Source organism: Nycticebus coucang, chromosome 15, assembly GCF_027406575.1.
Source record: "Nycticebus coucang isolate mNycCou1 chromosome 15, mNycCou1.pri, whole genome shotgun sequence".
Taxonomy (NCBI): domain Eukaryota; kingdom Metazoa; phylum Chordata; class Mammalia; order Primates; family Lorisidae; genus Nycticebus; species Nycticebus coucang.
This window is the reverse complement of record NC_069794.1, coordinates 25,652,099-25,667,260: the sequence shown is the minus strand read 5'-3', so window position 1 is coordinate 25,667,260 and position 15,162 is coordinate 25,652,099. Positions and strand designations below refer to the sequence as shown.

Sequence of the window (15,162 nt, the reverse complement as noted above, 5' to 3'; positions counted from 1 at the left end):
CTAATATAAGCTACCGGTTATAAAATTAAATCCTCCTGTTGGGTCAAAACTCCTAGGACAATTCTAGTCTGCTTTGCATTACACAGATTAAACTGTTGTCCAGTGGGAAAAGTCAAAGCAGGGACCTGTAAAAGAGCAGTTTTCAACTGTTGGAATGCCTTATCTGCTTCTGGTTCCCATTCTAGAATGACCAGGCCCTCTTTCTGAGCATTTTTAATTAAAGAATAGAGTAGTCTCACTATTTCACTATATCCAATAATCCAGAGTCTGCAAAGGCCTCTAATTCCTAAGAAGCCTCACAGCTGTCTGAGAGGTCAAGGTTTAGGGTAAGCCAAATTAGTTCTATTCCTACTTTGCCCAAAACTCTTTCCCTGTGAAAACTGGAGACTCAAATAGTGAACTTCAGACACAAAATTGGGATTTAGCCTTGGAAACTTTATACCCACAATCAGCTAAAAAGTTTAATAGAGCTTGGGTAGCTTTGTGGCATTCCTCTGCATCTGGTGCTCCCAAAAGAATGTCATCTACATACTGAATGAGAGTCTCTGTGGGATATGAGAAATGACTCAAGTCTTAGGCTAAGGCTTGTCCAAATAAGTGAGGGCTGTCCCTAAATCCCTGAGGTATAACAGTCCGTGTGAGTTGGGTGTTGGAGTCAGAGGAGTCTTAAAAAGCAAAAAGGTACTGGGAATTCTCATGAAAAGGAATGCAGAAAAAGGCATATTTTAAGTCTAGGACTGTGAAATAGGCAGCTTTTTCAGGGATTTGGGATAATAAAGTATATGTACTAGGAACTGAAGGATGGAGAGGAATGGCTGCTTCAGTTATAATGTGGAGGTCTCATGCTACTCTCCAAGTTCCATTTGGCTTTGGCACTCCTACAATAGGAGTGTTACATGGACTATTGCAAGGTATTAATAGTTTCTGTCACTTTGCATTCTGTATTATGGGTATTAGCCCACTGTTAGCTTCTGCTTTTAGAGGGTATTGTCTTTGACTGGGGTAGACGGTGATATATTTTTACTTACTTTGGGCTGGTTGAGCATATCTTGCTCTTCCCACCTGTCCCTCAGAAGCCCACACTTCTGGGTTAATTTCTATCTCTAATAAGGGCAGAAAGGCATAATATAGGTTCTTCTCCCATATTCATATAAATGATTGTTCTTGCTTTAGTTAGTATGTCCCTCCCTAAAAGAGGAGCAGGACTTTCAGGCATCAGTGGGAAGGCGTGAGAGAACAGCCAGTCTTCCCAATTGCAGCTTAAAGGCTGAGAGAAGAATTTGGCAACCAGTTTTTTAGAGACACTCCCTGTACAGTTTCAGATTGGGGGTAGAAGAGCACGGTAGTGTAGAGCGGAGTACAGAAAATGTTGCTCCAGTGTCCAGAAGAAATTCTGTCTCCTGGCCCTCCACTATGAGGCAAACCTGGGGCTCTTGAGGGTCATGACACAAGCTGGAACCATGAGAAATTGCCCTGGGCACCTTCAGTCCAGTTTGAGGGCTGATGGGGTCACTGTCCCAGGAGGCCTTCACCTCTGGAGACAGGCTGCCCTCCAGTGGTCACCCTTGCATTCTGCACAGGGGCCAGGTGGCTTGCCCAGCAGGTGGTGCTTCCAGGGGCAATCTCTCCTAAAGTGGCCAGTTGACCACAAGTGGAAACACTTGCTCTTAGCTCTTAGCAGGAAACACTGGCTTCCCTCTGCCCCTAACGGTGTCTGTTTGTCAGAGTGCCATCACTAGAACTCTCATTCTTTTTTTCTTTTTTTTTTATCTTTTCTTTCTTTTTTCTCCTCTTCCTCTTGATCTGTATTATACAAGACAGCTGTGGCCATTTTATGAACATTCTCCAGGTTATGACCCGGGTCTAGAGGTAATTTCTGGAGTTTTCTTTAAAATAAAACTGAGGAGCTTGAATAATAATTTAATTAATTAATTTATTTATTTTGAGACAGACTCCCACTATGTCACCTTGGGTAGAGTGCTGTGGCATCACAGCTCATAGAAACCTCAACCTCTTGAACTCAAGCAATTCTGTTGCCTCAGCCTCCCAAGCAGCTGGGACCACAGGCGCCCACCACAATGCCCAGCTGTTTTTGGTTGTAGTTGTCATTGTTGTTTTTAGCAGGCTGGACTGGGTTTGAACCTGCCAGCCCTGTTGTATGTGACCTACATTCTAGTCACTAAGCCACAGGCGCTGAGCCATGTATTTATCTTTTAAAATAACTTGGCCCTCTAAGGAGTCAGGTATCAACTGGGTGTGTTTTCTCATCTCTTCTCTCAGCCACTCAAGAAAGGCTGAGGGACTTTCATTTTGTTCCTGGGGAATAGTAGGGAACTTAGAATAATTCATAGGTTTTTTCTTAGATCTGCATAAACTTTCTAGAATACATGTTAGAAAATGTTTACGTGACAAATCACCTTGTTTCTCAGGGTACCATTCAGCATCTTGTTTTCCCAAGTGATATCTATCCCTTCCTCAGAGAACATACTGCTATGAATCACCCAACTTTCTAGCCTCATCTAAGATTTTATTTTTCTATTTCAAAGTTAAAATTTGGTCTAGTAGAAGCATTGCCTCTCTCTAAGAGAAGTCAAGCTTTTTCCTAATCCTTGAAGAACATCTGTGTACCTATTTGGGTCATCAGAAAATTTTCCTTAATGAACTTTAATTTGTTTGAGATCTGCCAGAGAAAATGGAGTGAATGCTTGCCCATTCCCCCTTCCACCACCCACAATCACAACTAAGGGACATAAAAAAAAAGATACAGTTGCTTTTGGGGGGTTCAAGCAGGAACAGAAGAAACTCTGGGACAGACTGCTTCTTTCGTTTTTCTAAAGGCAGGGAGGAAGGGAGAAGTAGATGGCGAGTTTGAACCAGGTAGTGACAGCGTCTCTCTCAGGAATTCCTGGTCATTTGGGAAAGTTATTACAGCCGGGAAAGATGAATCTATCTGACAGGTTTAGTTTGGGATTATCCCTGAGAAAAAAAAAGAAAGTGTACGCGTAGGTCATTCAGACCATTTCCCCTCTTGTTTGCTGAAATTTAGAGTATGCTCTCATTATTATTGTTCACCATAGGAGAATCAATACTAATGCCAGGCCTGGGTGCACAAGAAAACCATACATTCTTTTTTCTGTGATTTGGGATCAAACATGTTACAATGCTTCAGAATACAGCCCAGCGGGGTATTCTCTTGGCAAGAGAATATGTTACCCATCTGTGGGAAAGAATAAATGTTCAATATAATGTGTAAATAAAATCTCCTTAGACTTACAACCTTTTCTCTTTTCCTCTTGTTACTATCTTCAATAAAAATTTAAATGGTAGAGGTCCGTCCAAAACCACTTTCTACTCATAAACATTAGGAAACAAAAATCTATCTGGATTAAAAGCAAACAAATGGATTATTGCCTTACTTGACTGGAAAAGCTGGGGAGGGACTGGCTTCACCATTCCTGCTGGAGGGGCGAATAGTCTCCTGATTCCTCTGCTTCCTGATCTTTCCTATGTGATGACTCATGTTTAATCAGGTTTTTCCTAGTGCTGAATTTTTCTTACATTTTCACTCCTTCTCATGTGGGAGAAGATAAAATCAAGTCTTTTCAACAATGAAGAGAAAGTAGGTCTGGATCTCTCTTGCCTAAATGGGATCATAAAAATAATCCCTAAATCATGTCTTTTATCTTGAAGAATAAGATATGCTATTACACCAATCAGGACTGACTTTTGAGCAAGGGTTGTCAAACCCTACCCTCAACACTCACATATGGGTAAAGTCTTTGTTTTCAGAAAAGTGTTTGCTTGGTTCTTTTCTTTTTTCCGCCTTCCTTTGCTCCTTTCTTATTTTATACAAGAAGGAAAATGAAACAAATCTTAAACACAAGATTTTAACTACATCTTGTTTTAGTAAATACACTTTAACAAATCCCTTCAAAATGACTTAAAGATGGTGAAATGTGTAACAAATGAATTCTAAAATGCTTATGAAATATTTTCATGAAAACTTTTTATCTAAGTTAAAAATATTGAACATTGCTAATGCACAGTAGAGCACATTATTTTGCATTCCAAGAAGCAGATGTGTATTTTCCAAAATAAAGTATATAACCTATTATTAATACCAATAGGGAACTATTTATTTGAGAAAGAAAGTATTATAATATTATGCCTAGAAGCCAAATGAAGCACATTCTTTCATAAAGTCAGTGCCTTTTAGAGAAGATCAAGATACAACAGATCTAGAAATGTATATTTGAGCTTCTGACCTCACAGTGTCTCAATTCACTATATTAAATTTCCTGCCCAGAAATGTTTTAATTAGGAGACATTGACCTCCAATGATAGCTTGCATATAGATGTATGCGTTTTTAAGTTTAAAATAACTAACAACACAGAAGAGATTAATTGTTCCATGGAACAATTAATTTGTTACCCAAATAAAATACACATATACTTTAAAATTAGGCATAATGAATGCAATCCTAAATATCAGAGTCCCCAAATAAGATTGAATAATATAGAAATAGACCTTGATTTGTTAATGGAAAAATATCCTTCCAAAGATCAAATATAAATGAAAGATATCACCTATATTTAAGTGGACAGTTTTAAAATACAGGACACTAAAATAAGTTTCAAACACTCTTTTACTCACAGTCTCATTTCAACTATTATTTTTTAATCTCATCTGGTCCTATATAAAAGGTCATTTACTCTACATTTAAAATATTATCTTAGTAAATGCAGTTTTTTTTTAACTTGGAAGTATGTTAACTTAGGAAATTCTTTATAGAAAGATAAATAAATTCCAGCTAATATTGATGCTTCATAGCACACGTGCTCTTTTTTGCCTTAGAATGTCTTCATTTTCTGTCTTGTACTCCTTACAAGTAAAGCCCTTCTGAGTAATTATAGTATAATGTCCTCACAAAAACACAGCTATTGGTTAAACTGACTCCTTATAATGATTTTAAGACTTGAGGAAAAAATAAAAGATTGCCATGAAAGACCATTCTTTATTTTAATCTGGAAAATGCAAGATTACTGAATCATAGAAGCCGATTATATCCTATAAAAGAATGTCATTGATTCATCTCTACTCCTTATATGTCTGCTTTTGGAGATAATTTAGTGTTCTCTTTAAGTTGTAAAGTTCAATAATTTGATAAGAATCTCCCATTTGCACTGGAAAATTATGATCTTGTTTATTCCAAAGAGTGAAACCTCAATTGATGGAGAGATCTGATCAACACACAGGTACAGAAATGTCTTCATTCCATGCTTTCTGTACTGAATTACTTTGTTGTCTCCAAGGAAATGTGAATAACTAAGGAAATGTGAACAATCCTATTGGAATCCAGTTTTTATCAATACTTTCTTGTTATTTTTAATATATTTCAACTCATATCTGTCTTCTGGTATATACTTTCATTGATACATTTCTCTTTCTCTTTCTAAACTTGTGGCCATAGAAATTCTTTGATTATATGTAACATCATGAATGTATCTACCTCGTGCACTCACAGATTGCTAACATTTTAAAAATACACCAAAAATTGAAAATACACATATAAATCATTATTCAAATTTATTATGAATACAGTCTGTTAAAATACTAATATTCCTTTAATTGCAAATAATAAAAACCTATTACAAAGGGCTTAATCATTTTACAGAAAATTACAAGCCTTTCTTTCAAGACAGACATAGAAGGAAGCTATGTCTCAGAAACCGGAATCCAGAACTGCAGAGACAGGTGAGTCAGTTGGAATAGAAGAAATTCAGGTTTATTTTATGTCTCTGTGTCTCTGTTCTCCTCTTTCTCCCTCTTCACTCACTTCGTAATTTATTTTACTCTCTTTTTCTTTGTGTGTGTGTGTGTGTGTGTTTATTGTCACTTTGTCACCCTCGGTAGAGTACCGTGGCATCAAAGCTCACAGCAATCTCAAACTCTTGGGCTCAAGTGATTCTCTTGCTTCTACCTCCTGAGTAGCTGGGACTACAAACACTCACCACACCTGGACCTGTGGGACTGTATATACCTCTGGACAAAGAACCCAGGCAGACAGAGAGAGAGCAAGAGCATGTTCTTTCTTCCCACTGGGTTTTCTCTCTGCCAGGAGCTTTGCTGTTTTTTTCTCTATATTCTTTTCTGTAAAATAAATCCTGTCCTACCACTGATCTGTGATCCATGGATTCATTCTTTAAATCACCGAGACCAAGGACCTACTGAAGACAAAATTCTGGTATCAATAGTGTTGGTGGGATCACAGACCTGCCAGCAAAGGTATCAGCAGCCCTCATTGTAGTCTGGGTTTTTAGTGTCCTGTTTATTTGTTTTTATATTTTGAGTCAACACTGAAATATCAAGATTGCACTAATTTTCAACCTAAATTATTCTGAAAATCACTTAATTTCTAGAATGGAAATCCTTTATAATCTGTTTAAGTAAAAATAAATCAATAAAAGTCAGCCACCAGAATAATTGCAGGGAATACCCACGGATAAATAAAACAGGAATCTAAGATTGATTACTTGATCTGTTTGAGTGTGAAGATATTAATGATCTAATCAGAATTAGAAAATGGCACACAAGGAGCCTATGGAATGTGATGATATACTCTTAGGTGTGCTACTGGAGCCTATTACCAAATAACACATAAGGCTGCTAAAGCCTTCTGGTGTTCAGTAGACAAAAGGTAAGATTATCTAGCAGGTCTGTGCTTCAGGGCAAGGAGCATTGCGATCTAGCCTTTATGATCCACTGAGATTATCTTTGACTGTTCAAGATAATATATAACGTATTGGCAATGTGTTAAGCACTAATAGCATAGAAACACAGTGCAGACACAGGATTTGGGGGCAAATCCACGCACACATCATTTAAAAAGTCTCATGGAAATAGAACGTGGCTTGCTACTGAGTGCTAACGAAGGTTGAGTATGTAAACATGGGATATCAAGTGACTATGACTACTAAAATGTTTGTCAGAAATTGTGGTTATCTGATCCAAATAGTCATTTTTATTTTTGGATTGCAGAGCACAAGTAAAAGTTGTAAACGAGATCAAACCAAACCAGTTTCCTAAGTCACAAGTCATTATATAAGATAGTGACTCATTTCCTAGTAAACCTCTCCTTTTGTGAACTGCCAGACCACCTTTCTTCAGCTCACACTAATGACCTCGTGGTTTATCTCCAACGTCCAGATCATTGAGGATCCAAACATTGAGAAGTTTGAAAGATAATTCTTCATGACATGCTAACACTGAGAACTGAGCTGCTATGGAGCAGAGCTCACCAGCATGGCTCAAGGCCATATAAACCATGTTATGTGTCTCACAGGACAGCCATCTAATAATTTCAGATGCTTAGTTATATTGGGCTATGTCCTAATGTAGTGCATGGCAATTTATCTTCACTGGAAAAAAACTCTTATCCCAGGGATAAATTTACTACTGTTAGCCCACCACACCTTTCTCAGAACCACCATTCAAGAGTTTCAAGATCATCTTCTTAACTATGGCATCTTATTCAAATTTGTTTGTATAAAGTAGAGACATTTTACAGAAAAGGAGGCCATACAATAGAAATATTTCATGAGATTAATTGATTTTATCATGTTTCTCATCAAGAAGTCATGACAGGTCTTGGAATAAGTATGTGGAATTAACTTTAGAAGACTCAATTAGGAAGCTAGCTGGAAGACAAAACTAGCAACTTCAAGGGTTTGGAATATGATTTGATGTGATAGACATCACTTAATGTGACTTCTTCCATTATCAGAACATTTGGGTCCATCAGTAGAAGTGACATTAAAATGTCTCTTCCTTTCAAAATTTCCTTTATCTTCAAGTAAATAAGGTAATTAGGGACCCGATTGGGTTGAGAAGATGTTCCAACACATTTCTTTGTTTACTGGCTAAAAACTTACTCATAGAGAGTGCTGTGTGAGCTGGTCTAGCATCATGATTAAAGACCCATACTTTCCTCGTGCCAAGATTTTCTGTGAAGAGTTTCCTGTTTGTCTGTTAATGGTTTTCTTGGTCTGCTATGCTTCTCACAGTCAGACAACTTTGACATACAGTTCAATGAATTTTGCAATGTTTTCATCAGTTATGCTTGTCACTGGCCACCCTAGACTCTCTTTATCAGTGATGCTTTCTCTCCCCTGAGAAAAAGGTTTAATCCATTTGTACACTGCCAGTTTCTTTATGGAATTATCCCAACAAACTTGGACTAATAAGCTCTGGATTTCACTTACATTTTTGCCATGTTTACCAAGAAATTGATGAATGTTTATTCCTTGCTTTAATTCAAACTCTGACATTCTCAGACAGCACATGAAAACATGCAACAATAATGAACACCACTCAGCAGTACATCACCACTGGTCAACATGAACACAACTTTGAGAGACTGTTAGGTGATGTACCAAGGTTATGAATTCCTACCAGATTGTTTGTACAGTGCTACCAATGTAAGCACACAGTGGCAAGTTTGCAAATTTAATTGTCAGATCTCCTATCATACCACTAATTTATATAGTTTCTCTAGGAATTTTTTGATAATCACCGTTTTTTTTCTTAGATGTGTCAAATCTACTAAAAAGTCTATCAAATACATTCTTCAGTTTTATTACTATATTTTCAGTAGCACTAAAATGCAAAATTCAAATAAAGTTATTATATATTTAGAATTGTGGGGAAATTAAGCTTAAGAACACCTGATGTCCTACTTACTTTTAAAATATATGCTTGAAATAATGTGTTTGTGTGTGCACTTGTGAAATTGCAGCCATTCCTTTAGTGAGTATGTGTCACACAATTACAAACACACATCATGATGTAAAAAAGTGCCTACACTGTCACATGTTCTCACAGAGTGATTTTATGTTCCTATTTTTCCCAAACAGTACTTGCTAATAGTCATTCATCCCCAAACTATTATTAAAATATTGCTGATATCAAATTATTTTGTTGGAAAGAGTACCACAGGGAAACCAAATTCTATTTGTATTATTTTTCTAGCTACCCTTTCCATAGAAATGTATATGCTAAATCAATTAGCAAATATCATAAAGTAACAAAATTAATAGAAATTGTAGGGGAAAAGAGCTTGTATTTGCTATTTTTTGAAATCATTCTTTCTATATAAACATGCTGAAATGTTAGACAGTAGTCAGAAGTCAGAAGAACAGTGCTTTGCTATGTTCAAGTGTGTTACTTGAAACAGTAAAACACAGCTTCAGAAAAATCTCTGGAAGACCGAATGTGAAAAGGACTCATACTTAGAGCTTTGAATATGAAAAGGGGACCTACAATGATATAGATAAATACATAGCATTAATTGTTAGTTAAAATGTTTGGAGTTGTTTAACAAGGGGTTTATTCATCTGAAAGTTATTTTTTAATAACTGCCAAATCTTACAACTGATAACATATTGCAATAAATAAACCATAGTATTATTATATTATTTTATATTCTATACAATAGATACACATTAATCATTAAAGTAGGATATCTTGCAAATTCCATATGTTTCTGTGGGCTGGACTAGCACTATCAAATATTTGAAAATGAATTGTCCACAGAAGACTTATTAGCCATAAAGAAGCAAAAGGATGAACAGGAATTTGACATGCACAGGGGAGTGTGTTCACCACAGAGAGGAATTGTATTAGGAATGTTGCTTGAACTGAAAATGTGAATGCTCCACAAAAACATGACATTAAGTCAGTATGTGGGAGTTTAAAGACATGTTAAAGCAATTTTACTGTATCTTACAGGAAACATTAAATCTTTGAAGATATTTGAGCAAGTGAGTGCCAACATGTAAAGCAAAATAAAAACATGTCTTTTCCTCAAAGAAAATTTTCTATGAGATTTATAGATAAGAATTCTGGCCCAAGATGATTTCAGTTCTTACTGCTATGATAATTGATCTAAAGAATGTGTGAACATATAAAATCTCCCTTGGAAATTATTTGAATGCTTTCTCTCACTCAGGCATGTCTCCCCCTATCAATAAACATTGTGTTTTAATTATTTGGTGAATAACCAGCTGTTTTTCATGTTCTTTCACAAAACTTTTCTTGAATATAACAAATACTTACTAGGTCCAGGGAAGACCTCAGACTGCTTTCATGTCATTGCTTTTATCATATTGACTTCGTGAAACTTTCATATTCTCTCAGTCTAGAACCGCCATGGTTTGCTTCTTCCCTCTTCATATTGCGTACTCCATTTCCTATGGCATCACATCAGTTGTTTTCTATAATCACAGGTCAGTATGGTGCACATTTATTTTCAGATTTTATGACTGCATCACACTATTTCTTGAGCTTCCTGGAACTGCACTGTATGATATTTAAATTAATAATTTTAGGGGAGAGGGGGAGATGGGCGGAGGGAGGGTAATTGGTGGGACCACACCTACAGTGCATCTTACAAGGGTACATGTGAAACTTACTAAATGTAGAATGTAAATGTCTTAACACAATTACTAAGAAAATTCCAGGAAGGCTATGTTAACCAGTGTGATGAAAATATGTCAAATTGTATATAAAACTAGTGCATTAATGTACACAGCTATGATTTAATAAAATAAATAAATAAACTACACAATGGCATCACAAGAAATGAAAACTAAATGGGAGAAGATATTTGCAGGTTCTGTCTCCGACAAAGGTTTAATAACCAGAATCCACAGAGAACTCAAACGCATTAGCAAGAATAGAACAAGGGATCCCATCTCAGGCTGGGTAAGGGACTTGAAGAGAAACTTCTCTGAAGAAGACAGGCGCACGGCCTTCAGACATATGAAAAAATGCTCATCATCTTTAATCATCAGAGAAATGCAAATCAAAACTACTTTGAGATATCATCTAACTCCAGTGAGACTAGCCTATAGCACAAAATCCCAAGACCAGAGATGTTGGCGTGGATGTGGAGAAAAGGGAACACTTTTGCACTGCCGGTGGGAATGCAAATTAATACATTCCTTTTGGAAAGAGATATGGAGAACACTTAGAGATTTAAAAATAGATCTGCCATTCAATCCTGTAATCCCTCTACTGGGCATATACCCAGAACACCAAAAATCACATCATAACAAAGATATTTGTACCAGAATGTTTATTGCAGCCCAATTCATAATTGCTAAGTCATGGAAGAAGCCCAAGTGCCCATCGATCCACGAATGGATTAATAAATTGTGGTATATGTACACCATGGAATATTATGCAGCCTTAAAGAAAGATGGAGACTTTACCTCTTTCATGTTTACATGGATGGAGCTGGAACACATTCTTCTTAGTAAAGTATCTCAAGAATGGAAGAAAACGTGCCCAATGTACTCAGTCCTACTATGAAACTAATTTAGGGTTTTCACATGAAAGCTATAACCCAGTTACAACCTAAGAATAGGGGGAAGGGGGAAAGGGAGAGGAGGGAGGGAGGAGGTGGGTAGAGGGAAGGGGATTGATGGGATTATACCAGCGGTGCATCTTACAAGGGTATATGTGAAACTTGGTTAACGGTCTGTGAAGCTAGTGAATGATGCCCCATGAATATATCAATGTACACAGCTATGATTTAATAAAAAAAAAGAAAAGAAAACTAAAGACCAATGTCCCTTATGAATATAGATAGAAATATCCTCAAGAAAATATTAGCAAACTGAATCCAGAACCATATAAAAAGGACTATGTACTACAACCAAGTGAGACTGAATGGAGGTAAAGAGTGGTTCAACATTTGAAAATCAATGTAGTGCACTGTATTAATGAAATGAAAAAAAAACCCATGATGTGTTCAATAGATTCAGACAAAGCATTTGGCAAACCCCAATACTCTTTCATGATACAAACAAAAAAACCCCCAGAAGTTGAAGAAAGCTTCAAAAAAAAAAAAAAACTAAACTAAAAATAAATTAATTAATTAACAATTTTATGATTTTTATAATAAGCTTTTTTATATTTCTCACCTTGACCATTTATGACAAGGTTCTTCTAAGAAAAACAAAGCTGGCCTGAAGTTTTAAATATGAAAAATGTGTGACTTTTTTTGCAGAAATGTATTATGTAAAATATCTCTTACTAGCATTCAATCACCATCCCAATGCCAAATAGCAGAAGTAAAAGATCTTTGGTGATATTATGTTTATAACTTTCCCTACTTTGGCTACCAAAAGTTTGAAGAGATAAAAAAAAATCTTTGTATTTATGAAGATTTATAAACAGCTTCAAATTGGTTGTTGAACAGATAAGTTATTTGCTGACATAGTAGGTTTTAAATAAATCTGAGTAATAAGTAATGTTACAGCACAGTACAAAAATTTGTTTACCAAAACTAAATTATTGCCTTGTTTTATAAACTTTACATGATTTATGTAATACTAATTAAAGCATAATGGAATAATGTCATCATTACATGACCGATGATTCTCATTTCAAAAACTATTTACACCATTTCCATTTCATAAATAGTATTTATAAATTATTTGTCCCCGTGACTTACATGGTGTTTACACATTAGGGTTTAATTGGAAATATTTGCGTGAGATTTAATCATTGCTTTTTATTAAAATTGTATTTAAGCTCTTATTCAATTTGGACTGTGTCTACCTCCTTTTTTCCAGGTAAACATCTATAAGAGAACACCCTTTTGATCTTCTAGAGAACCAGCTTTTATCTGCTTATATAAAACACTTTATTCTTTGCAAAGATCCAATTATATTTATGTACTATGCTTGAAGGGAAGGAAACTATTAAACTAGCTCACGTAAAATTCAAGAACACTAAGCCAAAATTTCAAAAGTTAAAAAGCAAGTTAAACGACTGATAACTGTGGAATAAAATACAAAGCATCTAATTCATATAAGTGTTAATGGTATCATTTTTACATACTCATTATGTCTTTTTTCACCAAAATATTAATTAAAATTACTTTATTGATCAAAAAATACAATAACAACAAACTATCAGATGTGGTCAGTGCGGCCATTACTATCTCCTTCTAAGGTGTTCATGAGTTTTCTTACAACTTGTTAAATTGTATCAATCTTTTGAAAAAGACAAAAGATAAGCTGGTATTTGGTCTTAGTTGTGAGAGGAGATTTAGTATAGTATACTCATACTGCACTCATAAATGTTTTTATTTTTTTATTTTTTTTTTATTAAATCATAACTGTATACATTGATATGATCATGGGGCGTCATACACTCGCTTCATAAACCATTTGACACATTTTTATCACAGTGGTTAACATAGCCTTTCCGGCGTTATCTCAGTTACTGTGCCAAAACATTTACATTCTACATTTACCAAGTTTCGCAAATACCCCTGTAAGATGCACCAAAAATATGGAACGCTTCACGAATTTGCGTGTCATCCTTGCGCAGGGGCCATGCTAATCTTCTCTGTATCATTCCAATTTTAGTATATGTGCTGCCAAAGCGAGCACTCATAAATGTTTTTAATCAAGGGAATACCATAATTCCAGATGACAAGTAAGTTTAATCAAATAAGGAACATTTAGACACTTCTCTTTCTGATTTAGAATATAATTTGAAATGGAATCTCTCTTTTCTTTTCTGTAGACATATTAATTAAAGAAATATAATTTTCTAATGAGTGTCTCAGGAAAAAAATTCAAAATCTGATTTTCAGAACATGATTTATTGATAAATCATTTTGAGAAAAATGTTATGTTTCATCATCTTCTGAGAGAGCCACAAAGTATGTATACTTTTTTTTTTTTCCAGTTTTGGTCAGGGCTGGATTTGAACCACCACCTCTGGCGTATGGGGCTGGCACCCTACTCCTTTGAGCCACAGTGCTGCCTAATGAAATATTTTCAAAGGATAAATTGATATAGTCTATTTTAATCTTTCCTTAGCTTCAAAATTAACATGGTAGAATCCATTTCATGTGAAGTGTTTAGTAAACAAGTGTTTAGTAGAAGTTGCTACATCATCAATGAATTTTGGTTCCAGTCTGTGTTAACATGTCATCATTTTGACCCAGAATTGCATGCACCAACCACCCACAAATTCTTAAAACAAGGCACAAAGCTTCAATGCCTGATTTAGTGTGAACTGCTGACTCCTAAATCAAAGAGTGACACTGAAATGCACTTTCATGCTTTTTATATGGGGAAAGTGTTATCTCTCTTGCAATCTTTAATGAAACTTAAATGAAGTAATGTATATGAAACATTTGGCTTATGACCTAGAAATGAAGTCTATTATCATAATAACAAGATTTCAAGAACAAAACACATTTATTACCATGTAATTCAGTACTTTTATTTACTAACGTGAAAACTATATTGAGTGACTAGTCTGGTTAAGATTACAAAGCAAGTGCATGATTCACTTTTCTAATTTGGGTGCTTTGTAATTTCCTCATTGTTGTGTCATTTGCTTGCTGATGATGATCAGTTTTCCTTCAAAACATAATTTGGAATCATGTGAATCTTTGTGGAAAACTCAGGAGCACACAAATAAAAGAAAAAGCTAAAATCATAGAATTGAAAATACAATAAGGTATATATCTGGTTGTCTGGGAACTTTTTAACACTTTCAAAATTAAACAATTCTGGACCATTTTTGAGTTAAGTTAAGCAAACATATAGTTACTTTTATAAGCTGAAATCCTTTAATCAGCAGTTCTTTCCTCTATCTTTCCACCAAAACATATCCTTAGTTACAAAAGCTTCAAGACAGCAAGTTCTTTTTTCCTTTTTTTTTTTTTCTCCTTTTATTAGGAGCCAAAACAGTAGGGTTTAATAGCAGAGGAATGGGTACTTATGCTCTATCAGGTTAAGTGTACACACTGTATTAAACTAGTTAAATGGGGCATTCATGTGACTGTAGTTGTTTTGCTTATTAATCAGTGACCAGGTAGGAGCCTAAGAAAAGAGAAGAAACTTGTTTTATTTACTTATAATTCCTTGAAGTGGTACAAGTTAATCTTTAAATAATTTTTATAATTCCATTTTAATTTACCTATTGATGTTTTTCTTTTAACAATTTATATTGTCTGTATATTTATATTGTCTGTATATTGTCTGTATATTTAGTGATTATGACACAAGGTTCCGCCATTCAGGGCTAGACAGTTTCTTAAGTCTGGGCAATTTCACTTAAAATAGGTCTCT

At 35.3% G+C, this 15,162-nt stretch overlaps 1 non-coding gene across 1 annotated transcript; it reads right to left on the bottom strand.

Moving 5' to 3' along the window:
- Positions 1–13,357: 13,357 nt before the first annotated feature.
- On the bottom strand, positions 13,358–13,464 carry LOC128567007 (U6 spliceosomal RNA). The gene has a single exon (XR_008374684.1). It is a non-coding gene; the product is annotated as a U6 spliceosomal RNA (small nuclear RNA).
- Between the last annotated feature and the right edge of the window lie 1,698 nt (positions 13,465–15,162).